The sequence below is a fragment of the Phalacrocorax aristotelis genome, chromosome Z (genome assembly GCF_949628215.1).
Source record: "Phalacrocorax aristotelis chromosome Z, bGulAri2.1, whole genome shotgun sequence".
Taxonomy (NCBI): Eukaryota; Metazoa; Chordata; class Aves; order Suliformes; family Phalacrocoracidae; genus Phalacrocorax; species Phalacrocorax aristotelis.
This window is the reverse complement of record NC_134311.1, coordinates 34,032,232-34,049,204: the sequence shown is the minus strand read 5'-3', so window position 1 is coordinate 34,049,204 and position 16,973 is coordinate 34,032,232.

Below are 16,973 nucleotides of genomic sequence, written 5' to 3'. Positions count from 1 at the left end.
AAGGCAGGTCCTGCCTGACCAACTTGATCTCCTTCTGTGACCACGTGACCCACCTAGTGGATGAGAGAAACGCTGTGGACTTTAATAAAGCCTTTGATGCCGTCTCCCACAGCATCCTCCTAGAGAAAACAGCAGCTCATGGCTTGGATGGGTGTACTCTTCGCTGGGTGAAAAACCGGCTGGATAGCCAAGCCCAGAGAGTTGTGGTGAATGGAGCTAAATCCAGTCGACAGCTGGTCACGAGCAGTGTTCCCCAGGGCTCAGTGTTGGGGCCAGTCCTGTTTAGTATCTTTACCTACGATCTGGATGAGGGCATCGAGTGAACCCTCAGTAAGTTTGCAATGACACCAAATTGGGTGGGAGTGTTGATCTGCTCAAGGGTAGGAAGGCTCCACAACCTGGACAGGCTGGATGGATGGGCTGAGGCCAATTGTATGAGGTTTAACAATGCCAAGCGCTGGGTCCTACACTTGGGTCGCAACAACCCATGCAACACTACAGGCCTGGGGAGGAGTGACTCGCAATCTTGCCGATGGAGAAGGACCAGGGGTCTTGGTTGACAGCCAGCTGAACATGAGCCAGCAGTGCGCTCAGGCGGCCAAGAAGGCCAACAGCATCCTGCCTTGTGTCAGGAATAGTGTGGCCAGCAGGAGTAGGGAAAAGATTGTGCCCCTGTACTTGGCACTGGTGAGGCCGCACCTTGAATATTGTGTTCAGTTTTGGGCCCCTCACTACAAGAAGGACATTGAGTTGCTGGAGCGTGTCCAGAGAAGGGTAACGAAGCTGGTGAAGGATCTAGACAGCAGGTCTTATGAGGAGAGGTTGAGGGAACTGGGGTTGTTTAGTTTGGCAAAGAGGAGGCTGAGGGAGAGAGAGAGACCATATCGCTCTCTACAACTACCTGAAAGAAGGTTGTAGCGAGGTGAGTGTTAGTCTCTTCTCCCAGGTCACTAGCAACAAAACAAGAGGAAATGGCTTCAAGCCACACCAGGGGAGGTTTAGATTGGATATTAGGAACAATTTCTTCACTGAAAGAGTGGTCAGGCATTAGAACAGGCTGCCCAGAGAGGTGGTGGAGTCACCATCTCTGGAGGTATTTAAAAGACATGTAGGCGTGGCACTTCAGGGCATGGTTTAGGAGACATGGTAGTGTTGGGCTGACTGTTGGACTTGATAATCCTAGAGGTCTTTTCCAACCTTAATGATTCTATGATTCTATGATTTTCAACGCACCCACTTTTAGACACTTAGTGAAGGGGCTTAAGTTAGAAACCTAGTCATCCTAAACTCTCTCTCTAGGCTATGGAAAGAGATAGTCAGTGGTAGAGGGCTGATTTGATCTTACTGCAGCTGAATTACATTTAGTGGATGCCTGCTCAGTAATTCAGACTGAACTATCTGCATATTAGCAGTTCAAATGTTTGAACAGCATTTGGAACAAACAAATTCCATTTAATCATTAAATGAGCTGTATATTTCTCTCCCCTAATTCAATCTTCTCATTAGCTGTTTCTGTGAAAAACAACTCAGTGGCCTTATAATCACCATTTCTTCCATATTTAGTGTAATTTAAGAGAGATGATTCTTCCTCTTTTTTCCTCCTGTTTCCTCAGGTGGCAAATAAGTAATAATCTATGCTCTAGGAGACTAGCACAACAGAGTTGGGGTTTTTTGATAACTACAGGTGGGTGAGCTGTTTGTCCACATAATGGCTTAGCATACTTTAAAAATACCCATAACTCCCAAACACTTTGAATGGCGTTCAAGGATCTTCTGTTCTCACAGTCAAAACCTCTGCTCTGCCCAGCGTGTTATTTAGTAAGAAGAAGCCTGGGAAGGTATCATCATCCATCAGTTTTAACCCAAAAAGCAAGATCTCTGACAAAGAACTGTTGACAGTTACAGTTAGACAATTTTACAGGGTGATACAGCAAGTCTTGGAAAATGGTAATAGGAAAAATAAGGGCATTGATTGCCTTTTCCATTTCAACCATCTACAATTTAAAAATATGAATACAGGAAGCTATCTAGTCAGTGTATATAATGTAATGACACATTTTCTGAGCCAAATATAGTTGACTAAATAAAGGCAAAAACATGGAGTGCAACTACAAAAATAGAATCAGGCAAATGTGAAAAAAAACCCAACCAACAAATCCAAACCTAGTTGAATTTTAAACATCTTTAGATATAATTATCCTCTGATTGCTAAGTTACAACACATTTATTAAAAATAAAAAGGTTTCAGAAAAAAAAGCCAGCTTATCTCTGGGCCAAAACCATATTTATACAGCTTCAGGTCTACACACCATCACAGCTGCTCAGAAAATCTACCTACACAGCCTTCCTCATTACCAGTTTCTGCCTTCTAAGAACACCATACATAAAAGACACCAGGTATTTACTTTGTATATTAAAGAACCTGCCATGTATGTGATATACTAGATTTTATTTGGAAAAAAAGTCATGCAACCTCTCCTTCTTTATTACATCCTGTGAGAATCTGAGAAGCAACTCCACAGTAAGTCTTGCAGGAGACCTTTTTAACTGTGCAAGGCCCCACAACATTTATTGGAATCTATTGCAGATGTATACAGATACTACTTTATAAACATTTCAGAAAAGGTATTGTATTTTCTTACTTGCATTGTGAGAAGACAACAACCTTTTGGAGGTGAACAAATTAATGAAAAAAATATTTCATGCAAGTATAAAATGGAATATTTCCGTTCTCCCATTAAATCTTTCACTACCCACTATTCACCAGGACAGAATTTTCTTTGTAGAAAGACAAAGATCAGAAGCAAGCAAATACAGGCTTCTCTCATTCATAACATTTTTAAAGAACAAGTTAGGTCCAGTGGAGACCATTAATCAACAATGATGCAAAATAGTGCAAGATTGCAGGAATTGGTCTCATTTGCTTTCATGGTTTAACCCCAGCCAGCAACTAAGCACCACCCAGCCGCTCACTCTCTCCCTGCCTTGGTGGGATGAGGGAGAGAATTGAAGAGTAAAACCGAGAAAACTTGTGGGTTGAGGTAAGAACAGTTTAATAATTGCGATAAAATAAAGCAAAGTAGTAGTAGTAGTAATAATAATAATAGTAATAATATACAAAGCAAGTGATGCACAATACAATTGCTCACCTCCTGCCGAGCAATGCCCAGCCCATTCCCAAGCCATAATCGCTGCCCCCTGGCCAACTCCACACAGCTCATATACTGAGCATGGTATGCCATGTATAGTATGGAAGATCCCTTTGGTAGTTGGGGTCAGCTGTCCTGGCTGTGCCCCCTCCCCTCCTGGCTTTTTGTCCACCTGGCAGAGCGTGGGAGACTGGAAAGTCCTTGACTAGTGTAAACATTGCTCAGCAACACCTAAAACATCAGTGTGTTACCAACATTATTCTCATACTGAACCCGAAACACAGCACCATACCAACCAGTATGAAGAAAATTAACTTTATCCCAGCTGAAACCAGGATATTTGCTTCAGAAGGCTTGTTTTAAACTCAGCAAATCAGAATCTCTAAATTAATTTAAAACCAAACTGGGACCCTGCTACCATTATCTTCCTAATTATCACCATCTTCTCTATTCAAATTTCAGTGACATATGCCATGGACCATAACACCATTACAGAAAATGCTGCATGAAAACAGAAAAAAAACCCAATATAAACTTTACAGTACAAAAAAATCTCATAGAACAGGGGGCTTCTCGTAGAACTAAACCATCCTGAAAGGGTACCTGTGATGCATGGAAAGCAGTGAGTGAGTAAATACATATTCTGGCCTATAGACTGAGAAATTAACATATTCTCATTCACCCTTATGATGCGTACACACTCTTTAGTGCACCACTTATAGAAATTCATGGAGAAGTAGAAAAATGCAAGGATTTATGCCAGTAACCCACACCTATGCTGCCTCAAATCATCAATCTTCTTTAAACACAAGGGAATGTGTGTGCCAATATGACATGCATGCAGGAAAGCCAGCAGTTAAGACTCAGTACGGGGTTTAACAGGAGCAAGAAGGTGACAAGAGTATCTGCAGGAACAGAACTAAAGCTATGTTTTTCCTAATCTTAAATGGAGGAGGAGAACTGAATTCATGGAACATATTCTGTGCATGGCAATTATCTGCATTAGGAAAATATAAGAAAGTTGCTTTCTGGAGTAATAGGTCTTGAGCATGTGGTTGCATGTATGATTGCACTGCAGCACTCCTGGTTGAATGACTAAAAGGAACTTGACCTCCTCCCCCCTCATATTTTGGAGCTGCAGAAAGGGGCATCCTCCATAATGTTCAGTTACAAATGGGGCAGACAGAGATGCAACAATTAAATGGTAGAGCGCAATCAGTCACAGCTATAGATCTCACACAGTGTACCACAAATATGAAATTCAAACCATCTCAAAAAAACCTTTGATCATGCTTACCAGATGCTAACAACATCCATTTCATTTAGTTTTGCCTTCTGCACAGTGAAAAGTATTGTAATTTTGTACGAATTACTGTCAAACTCTCAGCTCTGATTATGTTCTGCCATTGTATATGCATGTGCTTATATATGCATTTAATGTTTCCAAAGATGTCACCCTGAATACTGAAATTCTCTGTTCATTCACAGAAGAGATACAGTATTAACAGCCAATGCAACAGCACCTTAATGTCAGACAAATCACCAAGGAAAGTAAGGGTCAAGCTATTGTTTTTCCAAGTTAAAATCTGAGGTACACTTAGCAGTTACATTTGTAGTGTTGCAAAATACCCACCCTCTTCTGCTTCATGCAGCAAGAAGAATTCTGATGGATCCAAAATACATTTGAAGAACTGCTGATTTTAGACTGAGCTTCAGACTCTTCCCTCCTGTCTTTATTTTGGTCACCATAAAAGTGAAGCAAACAAAAGGACAAAAATAATTTGATTCTCTTACTGTCTAACTTCTCCTCTTGTTCTTTTAAGTGCCAGAGTAAATTCAGCACTTGGTTACTGTATTGTATGATCCATATTGCAATTCATATATCTGCATCTAAAAAATTTTCATCTTGAACAACAGTTGGTGCAAAACACATCCTTATCCTGTGACAATTTGAAACTGGAGCATACAAAGCATTCCATACCGACAAAGCAGTATGTCTCCAACAAGCATGTTGTAGTTATAGAAGTTCAATCATATGATTGACTATATTAAAAAAAGCAACATATTTAAACATATTTAAAGCCTCACTACCTAGCATATCTCCTGGAAACATCACAAAACCCACACTTGGAAAGGCACTCTGAAACAGGGCAAAGTGATGTATTTTGGCAGTCATGAAGAATATGTGCTTTGGAAAATTTGGGTAAACTATTGATTTGTTTAAGCATCTCTATCAGCCTTCAATGGATTGGTGAGAAACCTTGCTGCCACTTAAAATCCTTCAGGAAGATCTTTTACCTCTTGCACCCCACCTCCAACTCCAGAAAGGAGCTAAGTGCACTGACAAACCAACTCTATGAAAATCTTAAATCACCACATTCCTGGTTGCCATGTTCAGTCTGATGGCTCTATTCTAATTTCACCTTTTAAGAAAGTACAATATTAAACATTCTGAAGGTTCATTTTTTCCAGCTTTCAGATATTAGGGTGAGGGCTTAAATAAGGGGATGCAGCTTCCAGTTAAGTAAAGGCTATCACTAGCTGTTACTAATTTACAGTAATTGACTTTGGTAATGTACAGATCAGATAAATGAGAGCACATGTTTAACTAACAGATGATACATTACAGGACTGTTTGCTTTAATTTATCATCAATCATATGGAGCATTTTTATAACAACTTTATTTTAGCATTATTCCATTCCAAAATTCTTCACTCAATTTTTTTTTTCCCTTGTGGCTCCATCTGCTGATTGGAAAAATGTTACAAGGTACCATGGTAACGCTTGCTATGCTAAAAGACATACTGAAGAAAGTTTTCAGACTTCTCAGGCATAACTAAGACATACAAAAGTGTACAATAGTGTCAGAAAAACACTCCAGAGATACTGTTTTAGGAGAGTTCATAGATTTGTTATTTATATATATTTTACATTAAAAAAATATATACACAGACAGTGGAAAAACTGTCTCTAATAAAAGACAATTTGGTATTTCACAGATGCAACACATTTTGCTGTTTAAAATATGCTTCAAGTGCTCACAAAGTGTGAACTGGCAGTTTTTAAGTCTAAACCTCACTACTCAGCATCCAAATATTGATGTCAATGATCAATGCCATTAAAAGGCAAGTAATAAGCGTAAGCCCTAACTTTGAGGGACAATGGGCTCATCTGCCTATGCCTCCTTTCCAGTCAGTACAAGATTCTTTTACAGGAAAATTCAGAGCACAAACTAACTTTGTCTTTATAACAGTCCACCTCTGTCACCAAATAGACCTAGATGACCAGCTATATTAAGTTCAGACTGCTCTTGTGCCCTTAAAAATCAAACTAGCCCTATCTTCACTGAGGTCTCCCTTGCAGCAGCACAGATTGTAGCTATTATCAAACAGGAGAAAACAGAGCACAATCAAGCTAGTGCATTCATCCCTTACGCAGCCTTTTATCTGACAAGAACAAATACACATCTAGATCCACGCTGTGTTTTTCTGCCAACTGGAGCCTATGGAGAAAGAACTCCATCACTTGCTTTCAGGCTGGATAATGAGTCTAAATTTACCTTTTACTATTTAATCTTCTTTCTGTTGCAAACCCGCCCCACATATGATAATCATATATAGTGGTAATAATGGACCAGTGTTATCCGAATTTTTCCCAAAGATTGGGACTCATTTCAGGTTTGTTTTGCCATTATTTATACGTACAAAATGCTAGACCTGACAACAGAAGGTCTTTGAAATCCATTTCTTCCAGCATGCGATGTTTTCTATCTGCCAACAGCCAAACTCCAAGTATAACACCGTCTACCCAAAGCATAATGATTTTTATAACACTGAACCACAAAATCTGCGACTCTCTCTCAGGTAACAATTGGTTTACCTGGTATCCTGAAACACACCCTCCTCACTCCCAGTTTTGATTCTGGTACGTTCCCAAAACAGATCTGTAAGTCTGAAACCCAAGTACTTTCTCAAAGTTTTATGCATTTTTTGCCTTTTTTTAAACACTACTGTTCCAGATTTATATCCTTATCATACTGCAGTTGCAAACCAAAAGCAGTGATAATATTTATCCCAGTCCTTTCTAAAGACAGCTGTAGGATTTGAAACTAAAATTATACTCTGTTGGAAAGCTACACATACCAAAGACCCAGCAATAGTCTTAATATACAAATTCATAAGGCAAGTTGTCTGAGCTGAGGAGGCTGAAAGGCGTAGCTCTGACCAGGCTTGGATGAGTGTAACAACTGTGTCTCACACATTACACTCCAGTAAAGATGTGGCCACAGCCATTTCCACCACCCACCATAGTTCCCACAGGAAATACGGTGTGGCACACTTTGGCTAGTCCTTGGTCTGTGAGTACAAGGGACAGAAAGCCTAGGCAGGTGAGTCCCACAGGCACAGATGTATGTACAGTGCCACAGTGCAGACTCAGTCAAAAACGTGAACCAAGCTTACTCCTCCCCCTGCCAGATGCTGGCACTGCAGTGGTTATGTTACCAGACACCCCATTCCAGAATGCACGTAAACAGATGAATTAACAATGTTTTTCTGTCTTCACAAAGAATGAAGCTAGTGTCTTCCATAGCCTTTACTGTTTCATCTAAGATTCAAATTAGCATGGCCCACAGTAAGTTTAGGGAATTTCACACACAAAAGAAGAGAAAGAGAAAGAGAGAAAATTAATAAAATCTCAGCTACCAGCAATATTTTGAGATACAGTGCATCATACAACCTCTGGCCTGAGGCTAATGACAGGAAGAGTCACACAGACTCCAGATTTGTGTTGTACAGGAGGTAGGATGAACAGAACCAGTGAGTAAGGATCAGCAGTGCTGTGCTGCAAAGGCAGGTGAGCTGAAAAGCGTTTGGGGGAGATGGGAAACTGAAATCCTCCCAGCTCCCTCTGTAAGCTGGCACATAGTATTGGCGGGGTTTGAAGTTAAAGCAAAAGACAAAAAAGGAGGTATTACAGACATGACAGTTTTAGGAGACATCTGAAAAATCTTAGTGTTGGGGAAAAGCAAGGATCAACAGCTCCCTAAGGGAACGACCGCTGGCAGCCCCATGTGATAACACAGCCAGCGGGTGCAGGGCCCCTGCCCAGGCACAGGCATGCTGGTGACACAGTGGTGACTGTAGCTCAGGCTGGACCAGGCAGCAAGCAGCTCCTGCAGGCTGGGGTTAACCCTGGCATGGCCTCCCCACAGCACTGCCTGGGAGCCTCTTCCCACCATCACCAGTGGGAAGGGGCTGTTCTGGGCTGTACTGGCTTTGTGCTGGCCCTGGTCCCGGCAGCCAGCTCCACCCAGAGTGGGGCCATGCCTCCAGGGCACTTACACTGAGCTGAAAGTATCAAAAGATACAACAATATAAGAGAACAATTTCCAGGTCTGATCCACATTTTGGACCTCTGATACAAAGGTTATGCCCCAAAATAAAAGTTTTTAAAAATAATTTTCCAAAAAGGTAGCCCCAAGACCTAATAGTTTGAGCCTGTATGCCTCTGTTGCAACGATAGGATACCATGGGAGGAATAGCAAGATGCAGCACCTGCATTATGATACCAAGCCTGCAGAAGTTTCAAGTTTGCTGTGTTCCAGCACAGTAAAAAGCTTGTAACATGTATCTACTTTTCAACAGTGGAATAAGACATCAAAAATATCTGACAACTATTATGAAATAGAACATTTGCTTGCATTCTGTTGTTCACTTACATCCTAGTCCAAAGTCTGCTGAGATGACCAAAGACTTTTCAATAATTTCTGTGAACCATCAATCAAGTCCATAAGAACGGTTAACAAGTGGGAAGGGAAAATCCCATTTTTAGCACATCTGCAAGCTGGCAAAACAGGACCTGGCTCAGTATCCATGACAACACTGCCGATGTGCTGCTAAAAACAAGAAAAGGCATTAGGTTTTAATACCCATGAAGCCAGCTGAATCAGTTTGCCTCTGTTTCTCTTCCACAATTTGCTGAACTTTTTATTTTTTTAAAAGGTAAATCTGTATATGCGTGTATGTAATAATGTGAGATTCAAGTATGGCCAAGCAAGACTTCAGTCAAGGATATTCTACGGGTAACTGAAAAAAGGTTTGCTCTTCTACATTCTTGCAATTGGACTAGTTCAGGGCAGAGGCAATCCCTTTCACTAGGTATAGGGATACAACTGGAAAAAAGGACAAGGTTTCAAACTGAGCAGATTTCCAACATACACCAGTTTTATGTGAAGTAATCCGAAGAAGTTATTTTTCTATTGGATTTACAACATGACCGTGTGAACAAGAGTGGGGCAAATGCAATGCACAGATGAGTTTGAGGAATGTAGGGAGAGTTTAACTGGTGGATATTTTAATTTAGATGAATGACTGTAAACTTGATTGTTAGGAAAATGTGGGTTAAGCACTAAGAAACTAAAAATATGTATACTTAATTGTGAACAAAAAATTATGTTTACCTGCCAAGACAAATTCAAAGTTCTGTGTATCTCCTGCCAACAGACAACTGTTCTAGTATCTAAAATAAAGAAAGGAGTCACCAGCAACACTGAGGTTGAGACATAAAAGCAGGGACAAAAAAAGATAGAATGAGCTTGCAAAATGCACCATTCAAAATCATGGGAAGAAATTCAAATAGCTATGTAGTGCAAGGGAAATATTTGGAAATAAGCAGAACTGGAAAACAACAAATCAGATGAGCTTCCATTAAATAAGGCAACAGATTTAGTGAAGTTCTGGGATACTACATACTCACAGGAGCAGAAAGAACAATATAACCCCACATATGACTGGCAAAATCACTCCAGGTAGTGTATTTTGTTCAGCACATGTTTATCCCACAGAAGTGTGGTAAATAGTGCTGTGAACTCAAGCAAGATGGCAACACTGAATATAAGCTGTTTAGCTGCATTTTTCTATCAGGGATATGACGATAATCTACATATCCAAGAAAGATTACTAAAAAAAGGACAAAGTGAAAAAAAAAAGGTTAAAATACATAAGCAGAATTCATTGTTCCCAAAGTTTGTGAAAACTAAGTTTTGTTTAACTGCAATGAAAGAAAGACTTGATTCAAAATGCCAGGAGAAACTTACACCAATGAAATATGTTGCATTTGATCCCAGCTCTATCAACTAGTCCAGAAAGGTCACAGCCCTGGGCCTGACTCATTGCTGAGGCCTTGGTGTCACCTGCAGAACAGTGGAGGGAGGGGAAAACTGTCAGATGTGTGGGTGGCTCCTCAACACGGGGAAACCCTGCTGCCTGACAGGATGACTTTTTAGATTTTTATGGTAAGGGGGTGGGAAATCTGGTCCTTTATGTTTATTCTATGACATTTAAATCCTCCTACCTTCCAAACCTTTGTAAATGTTCCCACACCGTGACACAGGTATTAATCACAAGAGCGTTGATTCTTTGAGATGAAAATGTAACTGTTCTCTGCCCATTATCTGCAAAAATTCTGTTACCATCCAGTATTCTTCAAACAGTTAGCACAGCAATTAATATAATTTTAGCCAAAAACTACAAGTACTGGCTTTCAAAGAACAGCTTGTCATTTAAAGTGAAATCAGTGAGCCCTCCAGTGGCTATTTTAAACCTTACATTGTTACAGCAAGCATAAAAAAACCCTATTTGCATATATGTGGTTTATTCAGTTTCTATTCAATTTCATTTGAATTCAGCCATCTTCTACTGCTTTAATTAAACAACATTTTGTAGCAACCTATTAAAAGACTTTAGAATACTTGCAAACGGATGTGTTTTCAGCTCACATACATTTGCTTTCCCTCCTGTGTATGTACAAAACTTACAAGTGATTCATTTTAAACATTTGAGTAACTTCACAGAAGTCATAGATGAATATTCACCCAAGGGGAGGGGAGAAAAAAAAACTATGCATTGGGCTCAAACTCAAAAACCTAGCCTATAATCCTCCAGTATATAAATCCTACCTCTGGAAACTACAAACACCTGGGTCAATGAATGAATCATTCACACGCTCTTCCAGTACAAAACCCAGGATGTGGCAGATTTAGCATAAACAAAAGATGCTTGTTCTCATAAAGGAACTTGTTCAGCCATGGAACTCTTTGCAACAAGATACTGTGGAGACAGGATGTTTGGCCCAAAGATGACAGGAAAATTCATGAAACAAAAATCCACCAAGGCCTGTTATTGCAAAAAAAACACTCATCAGTAATCCCTACAGTCTAGGGTAATCTGGGAACATATCAGCACGTACTTCTCTGACTCTTACAGTCTTCCATTATGGAAGGCATCCATTTCAGAAAGCTGCAGAAATACGTTTGGCTAAAAGAACCTTTTCTCAGGTCTAACACTGACATTTTAAATTTTAAATAAAACTTTTACTCAAACTGTTTAACCACTGTGTCAAAAATATCCCGCAACCGACGACCTCTGAGATTCCACTGCAGATTTTTTGCCACTGGTCCACTTTGAGATACTGCCATGTTGCACAGCCTACAGGGAAAATATGAGGAGGATTGTGCCTCATTTGACAGCATCTTCTTGTGCTCAATTCTCCAGTCATTATACGGTATCATCCTGAATTTGTTATATGAGCATTGGTTGCTATGGAAATCATCATCTGCTAAATTCAGCATTATTGATTTTGTTTAACATGGGAATACTTTACTGTGGCTCCTTTTCAGATCTGAGCTGTAGTCTTTAGACAAGATTCTGATCACTCCTTTCACAGGAAAATCCATAGAGAGTTAGAGAGAATTAAATCTCAATGAAATGACACAGATCAACACCAGCCTCCAAGCTCTGCAAGGATCTGAATGGATCGCAGACATCTTCTATCTCTGCCCCTACCCTGCAAGCTGGGCTCTTCTATGACTTGCGAGTCACTTACTCAAGAACACCTTCAAAATGTTATTTTTGAGCCAGCACAGGTACTAGAAGGAGCATGCATCACAACTGGCTGTATTTCCCAAGTCAATTTACCCTCTCTCAGGTGGAAATCCTCAGTAATTCAGCCAGATTATTGTCAACATTTACACTAGCTTATTTACAGACAGCTAAACCTTCAAAACATAGTCAAAACATTCTTTAGTCTCTGCAAGTCCTGGTTCACATTTTTGTGTGAACTGAAAACCAAAATAAATATAATCCATTTTCTTCATTAACTGAGGTTAGGTTAATTAGCACACAAACGACTCCATGCTTATGAAAACATTTTTCAAATTGAGTAAGGCAATAAATCCAAATTTAAGTATCTAAACTGAGGTAAACTAATTCTGAAAATCAAGTCTGCAAAGACAAATACTGTTAATATTACACACCTGAGTAGCGTGATTAAGTCTGTAGGATCACTGCTTTGAGGATTACTGGGATTGTTAAATACTAAGCAAATACAAAACCAGAAATAAAATCAGAGTCACATAAAAGTTAGTTTACTGAATATCAGAACTAAATGAGACTGATTTTCTACTGACTCACAGTTGTCCATGATTACTGTCTCAGAAGCTAGGCGTATCAAAGGCTGAAGGATGTTTAGTGCTGAGGAATTACAGAAAGTCTTTTTTCCCATGTAGATTCTTTGGTGTCTAGTGAGGTATGAGTTTAACTGAAAGGTCATCCCCCATGAAAGCACTTCTGCTCTGTCTGGCCACCTGCTATCATAAAACCTGCAATAACTTATTTATCAACATTTCTGTTAAGTTTGACCAGCCAAAACATTCAAAAGCTAATTGAGGATCAAAACAAGGGAGAGAACAATTGTTTAAGCCTTGCTTCCACAGGAAACATTAAAAAAATAAAAGCACAGATAATGGATCATCAATATATGTTATCAATGTGATTCACACTCAAATTATTCACAGATTATTAACTCTATGTGATTATGACTCATGAACACAGTACAAAAGGTTCTTTGACTGTGATCTTGCTGCTCAATTCAGGAAAATACATTCAATTATCTGACATTAGTGTTTTATAAGGACATGTTTGAAAACAGAACTGCAGTAGAGGTACATGTAACAATTTTTTCAAATATCTCATAGAACTGAACAGAAAAAGATGTAGAGAATTATAATCAGAAACTGCTACGCACACCACAGATGGGAAGCTTTGCATCTTCCCCTTCTGTCAAAAAGCAAGGAAAATATTTTTATCCACCATAGCTTACATCCTGAATTCTGTGTATGCAAGAGTTAGGTGTATGTGAGCTCTTCATTATCACAGATTTTTATATATCATAGTCTGCACAACTCTGTGGGTGGCTTTGGTCAGAAGCAACAGGTTACACAGGGGATTTAAATCTGCTCCTGCCTAGATATAGGCAATTATCCAAAAATCCCATCTTCATAGTCCATCTTTAGTCCTGAAGGGGCTCTATGCTGACTAGTGATGCTGTTCTCACACAGAACCGATTACTGCTGCTCAAAATTACACACGCCTGCGTAACAGCTACAGAAGAAAGAGAAGCTCAAGAATATTCTCTTCATGCTTTTCCCATTTTACCTTGCATTTCAGTAGCAATAGCTAACTGGACAGCACTTCGAGCAGGAGCACGCTTTCCAACTGAGCAGCTCATGTGTTTCTCCCAACAGACCTATGCCCCCAAGGCTACGCAGAACCCTTTCAAGCCTGCACTATGACAAACTTCTTTGATACACACCTTGATACATGCTTTCACCATGCTGAGGCACCAGTGCATGTCACCAGAGCTAGTCAGCAGCTTTTCCTTTAATAAATGTAGGTATTTGTTGTTTCATTCACTTCTGGCCTGGTTCAGAAGCTTCAGAGTCAGGAACTGGACCCACAACCTAATAATCGTAATTCCAGGAACTAATTTATTTCAATATGAAAATGTATTACAATTCAAATTAAAAGGTCATTAGAGAGCACTGGAGAAAAAAAAAAACTTTAATTCTACAGCTCAATACTGGCAAAAGTTACGGAAGGAAGATGTAACTGACACAACCACAGAAAGCAGGCCTTAGAGAAACCACTGATCAGAGACAGGATCTGCTGGACCTAAAACATTTCTGCAGATGTATTTTTTCCTAAAATGTTCTAGATAATTAAATTAGGTACTGGTAAGAAAAGTTTCCTAAGGTCTAGCCCAAAACTGCCTTGACCAAGTTCAAGCATTTTTATTCTCTCCAGACTGAACAGTTTATTCCCTTCTCCATGGTGTGACTGTCACAGCCTTTGTGTATAACAATATTCTGAAGAAAATGCTGAAGGGTCCTGTTTCACATAATGTGGCTGCGGTTGCAGAGAACTCTGGAGGTCATTTGGTCTGGCATCCCTCCTCAGGTGGGGTCACCTAGGGCCCGTTGACCAGGACCATGTCTAGATGGCTCTGGAAGATCTCCAAGGATGGAGACTCCAGCATCTGTCTGGGCAACCTGTGCCAGCGCCCTGTCATCCTCACAGCAAGAAAGTGTTTCCTGATGTTTGGGAGGAACCTCCCGTGCTTCAGTTTGTGCCAATTCCCTCTGGTCCTGTTACTGGGCAACACTGGCAAGAGCCTGGCTCTGTCTTCTTTGCACCCTCCCTTCAGATTTTCACATACATTGATACAGGTCCCCCCTGAGCCTCCTCTTCTTGAGGCTGAACAGTCCCAGCTCTCTCAGTGTTCCCTCACAGGAGAGATACTCCAGTCCCTTCATCACCTTTGTAGCCCTTCACTGGACTACCCTCCAGTAGCTCCATATTTCTCTTGTGCTGGGGAGCCCAAAACTGGGCACAGTTCTCCAGCAGTGGCCTCACCTGTGCTGAGCGGAGGGGAAGGATCACCTCGCTCTACCTACTGGCAACACTCCTCCTAATGCAGCCCAGGATACTACTAACCTTCTTTGCTGCAAGGGCACAGTGCTGGCTCACATTCATCTTGGTGTCCACCAGGACTCCTAGGTCCTTTTCTGACAAACCAATCTCCAAGTGGGTGGTGCCCACCATGTGCTGGTGTCTGTGGTTGTTCCTCCCCAGGTGCAGGCCTTTGCACTTCCCCTAGTTCAACTTCATGAAGTTCCTCTCAGCCCACTTCTGCAGCCCATTCACCTGGCAGCACAACCCTCTGGTGTATCAGCCAGTCCTCCCAATTTTGTGTCATCTTCAAACTTGCTGAAGGTATACACTCTGCCCTGTTGTGCAGATCATTAACACAGGTGTTGAACAGGATCAGACCCAGCACTGACCCCTGGGATGCACCGCTAGTGACCAGCCTCCAACTAGACCCTGTGCCACTGATCACCACCCTCTGGGCCTGGCCGCTCACCTCACCGCCTGCCCATCCAGCCCACACATTCATAGCTTCTCTGTGAAGATGTTACAGGATACAGTGTCAAAAGCCTTACTGAAGTCTAGGCAGACAATGACCAGTGGTCTTGTCCTGGCTTTGCCATGCTGTGTCATCACAGAAGTTTAACGAGTTGGTCAAGTGTGACTTCACCTTGGTGAATCCATAATGACTACTCCTGATGCGTTTCTTGTCATTCACGTACCTGGAAATTATTATCAAGCTTAACCATTTAAGAAGCTTATTACTTTATTTCAGGAATTTTACAAATTATAGTCCTAACATTAAGGTTTCCATTTAGTGAAAAAGATATCAAATTAATAGTGGAACTTAACAAATTTCTGGTACTGTTGCATTACTTACCATTCACCAATGTTTTTAAGTCTTGCCAGGGGAAAGAAATTATGAAAGAAGAAGCTAAAATGGCACTCCGGTACTAAATAAGATGTCCTAACCCTGGATTACTAAACCCAGTATGTTAGTTTTATTAGCTTTACGAGTTGTCTGAAAAATGCAGTTGTTCAGTCCTGAGGAACGAGAATTTTCAAAATAATTTGAGGGATTGCAGAGAAAACTGGATGTGTATCTGCTTAAGAATCTTCTTCAAAATTATGATTTGGTATAATTTTGAGTATTTGCAATAGAAGGAAAAGTTGCTTTAAAGGGTCTACAGGCTTTCACTTCTAGGTCAACTCAAAGATTCGTTTTCTCTGATGTTCAGTATTCATGAGATAAACTGAGAGCTTAAAAAGAAGGCACATAAATGAAACACCTTCTGCCCAGTAGAACCTCTTTGTTATGGTGGTTTGATTTTTTTTTTTCATGATTACATAACACCACCATTCTTAACAGAAATTACTGTGTACTCTCTGCCTTAAGTATTCAAAACTAACAGTTGCGCTGCCTGGAACTAAGCTAAAAAACCCCACATCCCATTTTGAACAATCCAACACCTTAGAAAACTTGCAGGTGGTTTGTCCTCAACATGGTATATGATTATACTGAATTGACATTCCTGCTGAGGATCTTTGTTAATGAAAGGCCTTTCACACCTTTAACTACACCAGTACAAAGACACTGACTTCATTTCACCTGTAAATGACCCGTGAACATGCCCTAAAATGCAGTCCAGTGAAGAGAAAAATATTACTGCTGGATTATGATAAGCTCTCCTTTTAATGGTTACAAGGCATGAGATTGGTTTGAAATTTAGCATTTAAGACATCGGGCTGTAGTACCAGTAGAAACAAGACTGCTGAAAACAATGATCCCTATCCATACACATGTGCCAGCACTTGTGCCTCATATGATGTCTTTTTTTTTCTCCATCAGAAGAGTTTTCAGACAGATGTTATTACATGATCACACACAATACCTGCATCTGCACAGTGTGCTGTAACACCATGAAAGCAGAGAATTGAACGAGTTGTCTTTTACTCCAGAGGCCCAACACGGAGAAGAGGCAGCAGCATGCTGTAGGCAGCAGACACAGAACTGCAAGGAAGCAACAGCGAGGTCACTCTTTCTGGCAACATGCCCACTAA